General features: G+C 44.5%; 1 long non-coding RNA gene across 1 annotated transcript; it reads left to right on the top strand.

Annotated features, from left to right (window-relative positions):
* Positions 1-442: 442 nt before the first annotated feature.
* LOC142365608 (uncharacterized) lies at positions 443-5,857 on the top strand. The gene is made up of 4 exons (XR_012766503.1): positions 443-672; positions 1,547-1,679; positions 3,928-4,054; positions 4,255-5,857. It is a non-coding gene; the product is annotated as an uncharacterized LOC142365608 (long non-coding RNA).
* Positions 5,858-6,898: the final 1,041 nt, after the last annotated feature.

Raw genomic sequence — 6,898 nt, 5'->3', positions numbered from 1 at the left:
GGACATGTTCTTTACCCTCTGAAATCACCCTGAGTATCAAATAGACTGTGGACTGACGGTCCCACAGGACCCCCTAGTGTTAGCTGTAGAAAAGGACAATAAGAGCGAGGGAAAAGGGAAGTTGGAAAGATGTTGCTCAGCATGTAGTATAGGGCAGATGTGGGAACATTCTATATCAACAAAGGTCATGATGTCCTTGAGAGTTTCTGAACAAGAGAAAAATAAGGACGTTATCAGGTGCAACAGAGGACTTTGGCAGAACGCCCAGAGCAAACAAAGGAGAAATCATACACAGCTAAGCTAGCCAATTGAATGTTTAGAATAGGTGCGTGAACAACGTATGTTAACGAATAAGCATTTGGGCTGGAGTGCGTGGACAGCTTTGTAAGGGTATAAAAAGCAGCTTTCTGATAAATAAAGGGTCTTCGATTTGGATATCGGAGTCGGTGTCGTCAATCTCCTCGAACGGTGACCCCGACGTGATCCAGGACAAGTCCAGGATGCTATCCAGGACCCAGGGACGGATTCAGGGATCGACAAAGCGTGCTCCAGAGTAGCAGTGTCTGGGAGGAGACGTCTCAGCTGAACAATCGTCTTGCCAGCTGGACCGAGCGGACCAAGACCCTGGGGCTATACAGACACCTTTTCCATTATCGCCGTAATCAGGATCAGGTGAGCAGCCGAGAAACGCGATGGGAGTGAGTATGTCAGCTGAAGAGAAAGTGATTGTTAAAATCTTAAAGCAAATTTTAAGGAAGAGAGAGATTAAATGTGAAGAATGAACTTCGGAGCTGTTGTTAGCCTGGCTCAGAAGTAAAGGAGTGCCTGCGGAATCTCCGCATGTTTTTGATGCTTTAACTTGGAAGGAGGACAGAAGGTGCGCCCCACAGAAGGGAGAAATTTGGAAGTCTTACTGGATGAAGCGTGGAGAGTGTTTAGCAATAGAGAAGAGGGATACAGGCAAGGGCAGAGGAGAATGGTGGCAGTTGTCAGGGAAGAGGAAGGAAGAAGGCCTAGACGAGAATTGTCCCGGTTGGGTAAAGACCAATGTGCGCTGTGTAAAAGATTTGGTCATTGGAAAAGGAAATGTCCAAAATATAAGGAAAAGGGACGAGGCCGCCAGACAGAAAAAATAGCCCATGTAAAGGAAGGAAGATTGACGGGGACCTGGGGAATCCACCCTAGCGGATCCACTGGTTATAATGAAGCTAGAGAAGGAACAACAAGAGGCAGAATTTTTGGTTGACACAGGGGCAACATACTCGGTTTTGAATCAAGCCTTGATGCCCCTGGGGAGTGACTATATCATGGTAAAAGGGGCAACTGGCCAAAGTGAAAAGGCATACTTTTGTAAACCTTTGAAGTATAAATTAGGAAAGCAATGGGGCATCCACAAATTCTTGTATATGCCCAATTCCCCAAAGGCACTTCTGGGAAGGGATTTGTTGGAACAGTTGGGTGCAAAAATTACATTTGAAAAAGGAGAAATTACTCGGGAGGTAAAGGATCGACAATATATTCAGGTACTGAGTCTATTTCTAACCAGTCCTCCCACAGAAGGGAAAATTCCCGAGGAGATCCTAAACCGGGTATACCCTGGGGTATGGGCCATTGATGTCCCTGGAAGAGCGAAGAATGCTCCACCCATTGAAGTTAGACTCAAAGAAGGCCGGCAACCGGTAAGAGTTAAGCAATATCCCCTAAAACAGGAAGATAAGGAAGGAATCCCGCCAGAGATAGAAAGATTTTTACAATTAGGATTACTGAAAGAGTGCGAGTCGGATTTTAACACCCCTATACTACCTGTCCGTAAATCTGACGGGTCGTATCGGGTGGTCCAGGATTTGCGAGCCATAAACAAAATAACAGAGGACCTCTACCCAGTAGTAGCAAACCCATATACTTTGTTGACCGTATTGGCTCCCGAATTAATCTGGTTTACTGTTTTAGATCTGAAAGATGCCTTCTTTTGCCTCCCTCTCCATGAAGCCAGTCAGAAATTATTCGCATTTGAATGGGAGAACCCCAAAAGTGGTCGAAAGACTCAGCTCACTTGGACGGTGCTGCCACAAGGATTTAAGAACAGTCCTCAAAAGACTTGGAGTCCTGGGAAATCCTGTCTGAAGAAGGGAAATTACTACAGCATGTGGATGACATCCTGATTGCCACCAAAACAGAAGACGGTTGTATCACTTGGATGGTGAGTCTACTAAATTTCTTGGGGCTCCAAGGGTACCAGGTATTTAAGAAGAAGGCCCAGATAATGCAGCGCGAGGTAATTTACTTGGGCTATGAGATTAGTGCTGGACAGAGAACTTTGGGACAGGCCCGTAAGGAGGCAATATGCCAAACTCCGAGACCTCAGACAGTGAAAGAGTTACGGACTTTCTTGGGAATGACCGGGTGGTGTCGGCTGTGGATTTATAATTATGGACTACTTGTTAAACCACTATATGCACTAACAGCTACTGGACAAAATCACCTTAAATGAAACAAGGAGACCATGCAAGCCTTTGAACTACTGAAAAAGGCTCTGATGTCGGCCCCTGCCTTAGGGCTCCCAGATGCGAGTAAGCCGTTTTTCCTTTTCTCTCACGAAAAGTAGGGGGATTGCTCCGGAGATACTAGCACAAGATCTGGGTCCATATCGACGTGCAGTTGCTTATCTCTCCAAACAACTGGATGCAACTGCGAAGGGTTGGCCTGGATGGCTGCGAGCGGTTGCAGCTGTAATATTAAATATACAGGAAGCCTGAAAATTTACCTTGGGCCAGAAAATGACTGTCTTGATGTCCCACACAGTATCCGCAGTATTGGAAGCAAAAGGAGGACACTGGCTTTCTCCACAAAGATTCCTGAGATATCAGGCTATACTGGTAGAGCAGGATGATGTGGAGATTATAGTTACTAACACTGTCAATCCAGCTTCCTTTCTCAGCGGAAACACAGGAGAACCAGTGCATCATGACTGCTTGGAGACCATTGAAGCAACCTATGCAAGTTGCCCGGGTTTCAGAGACAGCCCTATGGAAAACGGAGAAAACTGGTTCACAGATGGAAGCAGCTATGTTCTGAGTGGTAAGAGATACACGGGGTATGCTATTACCACAACTCAAGAAATCATAGAGTCAAGACCTTTGCCCATAAACACCTCTGCGCAAAAGGCAGAAATAATTGCTTTAACCCATGCCTTGGAATCGGCCCAAGGCAAAGTTGTAAATATATACACAGACTTGAAGTATGCCTTCGGAGTTGTGCATGCACATGGAGCGATCTGGAAGGAAAGAGGACTATTGAACTCTCAAGGGAAAAACATCAAACATGCAGAAGAAATTTTGAAACTACTGGAGGCAGTTCAACTCCCCGAGAAAGTGGCAATCATGCATATTAAGGCGCACCAGAAAGTGAGCTCAAAATTGGAAAAAGGAAACGAGCTGGCGGACAGAGAGGCAAAACAGGTGGCCGAAACGGAGGTAAGAACTGAAGGGGCTTTAATCCCTGATGGACGAATCTCCCTAGAAGGTAAGCCAGAATATACTAAGGAAGACCAGAAACTTCTCACAGATCTAGAAGAGTCATATAATGAGGAAGGGTGGGCTCAAACCCCACAGGGAAAACTAATCATTCCCTCCTGTCTGATATGGCATTTGATAAGGGAAGAACATAAAAAAAGGCATTGGTGGACAAAGGCTCTGTACAAACATTTAACTAGAAAGATTGTGGCTAGAAACTTATACACCATGGTGAGACAGGTGACTCAGCAGTGCGATCTTTGCCTCCAGAGTAATCTGAAAAATAACCCTAAACCAGAAATGGGTCGGATTGAAAAAGGTAATGGGCCTGAACAACAATGGCAAATTGATTTAACGGAACTCCCAAGAAAAGGGGGGTATCAATATCTATTGGTATTAACCGATACCTTTTCAGGTTGGCCGGAAGCATTCCTGACCAGGATAGCCAAAGCTCAAGAGGTGTAGCCTTTGGTGTTGCAAGAGTACGGGAAATTCTTATAGTGAATGGAAAAGGAACCAATTATGATGAAAGCTGGAGTCCAGTAAGTATTTTGAGAAGATGCTGAATAATGATGTACTATAATAGAATTAAGAGTAGTAAAAGAATTTACTAACTTTTTTGAAAAGGGGGGACTCTATCTTAGAGCTTTCCTGCCCCCCCCAAAATAGCAAGTCAATTTTGTCTACGTAGTATTATTTAGGAGCCTCTTCACCTTAGAGCTTTCCTGTCTTCTCAAAACAGCAAGAATCTACTTTATTTTCATTACAATCACTCTGTGTGGAGTCCTGGCTGGATGAGAGGGGACATAGCTTGGTGCCGTTGAGCAACCCAGGTTCCGATCCGGAGGTGAGCCTTGGGAGCGGCGGACACGGAACCCTGCTGGGAAGGTAGAGCGACGAGCTCGGGACACTGGAGCAGGGGGACCGTCATGTCGCCGTTTCCTGCTGCACTGTCACTTCCTTCCTGCCATGCTGTTGTTTCCTGCCACAGCACTGCTTCCACATCGAGATGCAGCTCTGCACCAATCACAACGAGTTGCAGTAGTTTTGCCTATATATGGATTGGGGGTCTAACCAATCAGATGCTGTAATTGCTTTGCTATATAAACCTTGTTTTGCTGACTAATAAAGGTGAACGATCTGTACTCATATTGGGGTGACATCGTTACAACGGATCCGTAACCCATGGCAACAACTCTGGTAAGTGGAAATTTTACATTTATGGGTATCACTATGAACTAAAACATTTAAAGCAAAGTTCCTGCTTTTTTGGTGAATGAGCTTGATATCTGGCCCTCCGGTGGAGGGAAGGATCTGAATGTTATCTCAGTTCCTTCCCCCTCCCGCGGTGACCATTCCTTTCACCACTGAGTGTGCTGCCGTTGCTGCCTTTAAGTTTGGGGGTGATGGGGGATCATGTAGGACAGCACTGGAACTGTAACCTGACCCGTCCCCTGTCATTGTTAAGGGCAAGATCTTTTAAGGATTCCAGCTCCTTAGGGGAGGAAAAAGTAAAAAATCACTTATCTCCTTGGATCAGGGACTTATCTGAGCATCCTTGGACACAAGGACCTCTTGTGCCACTGATAATCATACTGGCTGATCCCGGGTTGTCCTGTCCAGACACCACTTGTGATAGAGGGGATTGTAAGAAACGTGAAATTATAACAAAGACGCCTTAATATTTTCTGGGTTTTAGTAGTCTTTAGTACTGTAACTTGTATTCCTGCATGCATAGTGATCTAACAATGTAACTGTTACACTAATCCCTGTTTTCTTATTAAGGAATGTAGTGGATGGACATAGGCACAAGCTATCACTTAGTCATTAGACAAAATAATTAAGTGAAACAAAAGTGGTCTTGGTTCCCAGCAAATAATTGGGATAATTGTAGGATAAAAGAGACTCCTAAATAATTCCACTCCAGACAGCTCGGCCTTGGGAGGGCAGATGCGCCAAGCTACAGAGATAAGGAGGCACCAAGAGAGCAACAAGGCCAGAGCCAAACAACCTGAAGGACATGATGTACGTGATCTTAGAACTGAGTTTACACAGAAACAAAGGTAAATCAGCGAACGCCATGATGAACAGGATGGGCCTTCATCTTGGGACCCCCAAAGACCACTCAAAGATGCTAAAACAGACATGCGTGAAAGATATTCACATATGCTAATTAGTTCTTGGAAAAGTAATTAATATGCTAAGTAGTTCTTAGAAATATAATGAATATTTACATGTGTGATTGTATTTAACCTGTGATTGTATTTAACCTGAAGTGACAGGGTGTCTGGCACGTGCGTTTGGAGGAGAAATCCCCCGTGTGCCCAGCACCGCAATAAAGAATACCTGCTTAACAGTATACATTGTACTGTTAGGTTTTTTTCCTACCGGATCTTCGAATCACTTGTTTACAAGCAGGATGGTATGCATTTGTCTAATGACAGGAGCCATGAGAGATTTATATTTCCATTAGGTACATTAAGTGATGTTTGTTCCCCTATAATTCACCAATTTCTTCTGCAATACTCAGTTCTACTACTTGGCTCCATTAGGTTTAAATTTCTGTAATTTGAGGCTATTCCTTTGGAACTGTGCATTTCAATTTTCTATCTCATTCTTCTCAAATTTGAAAGTTCATATTGTAGAGAGCTCAGCCTTAGCCTGATTCTCTGAGATTTCCTCCTGCTTTCTAGCCAATATCATTATCAATTCGATAGGTGGAAGTGATTTGTTACTTACAGGAGGTCTTGTACATACTCTGGGTAAGCCTCTCTTTTCATCCCCAAACTACAAATTCCAGTCACTAGTCCTGCAATTTGAGCCATTTACACCTTCTAATGTTCTGTAAACATTTTTTCTTCCCAGTCCAAGAATTTACTAGCACAGGTCCTGTTTGAGTGCCTGCATAACATTCTAGAAGGTTAGTTACAAATTTATCACATTAACAAAGGCTCACTCCTCCATCACATAAGGATTATATATACGCAATCTTGGGAATACTCACAGCTCAACTGGATCCTTCCAACTATGAAAACCGTTAAAGGATGTTAGGAATGGACCCCTCTTCCAGCAGCTGCTGCCCAGCCACTGTAGCCCAGCTCTGTGTATCCCATGAACCCCAGGGTCTCTGCCCAGGCTGAGGGACACGGTTGCCACTTTCCCCTTTGCAAGTTCAACCAGTAACAAAGCTGAGCTCGTATCCCAGATATTCCCCACTCACATACAGGACATACAGAGGACATACACAGGACACTGACACAGCTGGTCACACAGCCTGCCACAGATAAGGCGCTGCCTTCAACAGTGTCTACATATAGGACTCGCATAAAACAAACATAGACAACCAAGTCCCCTTCCTCCTCTTTGGCTGGTAGAAATTGAAGGTC

The sequence above is a fragment of the Opisthocomus hoazin genome, chromosome W (genome assembly GCF_030867145.1).
Source record: "Opisthocomus hoazin isolate bOpiHoa1 chromosome W, bOpiHoa1.hap1, whole genome shotgun sequence".
NCBI lineage: Eukaryota > Metazoa > Chordata > Aves > Opisthocomiformes > Opisthocomidae > Opisthocomus > Opisthocomus hoazin.
This window is presented reverse-complemented; position numbering and strand designations above follow the sequence as displayed.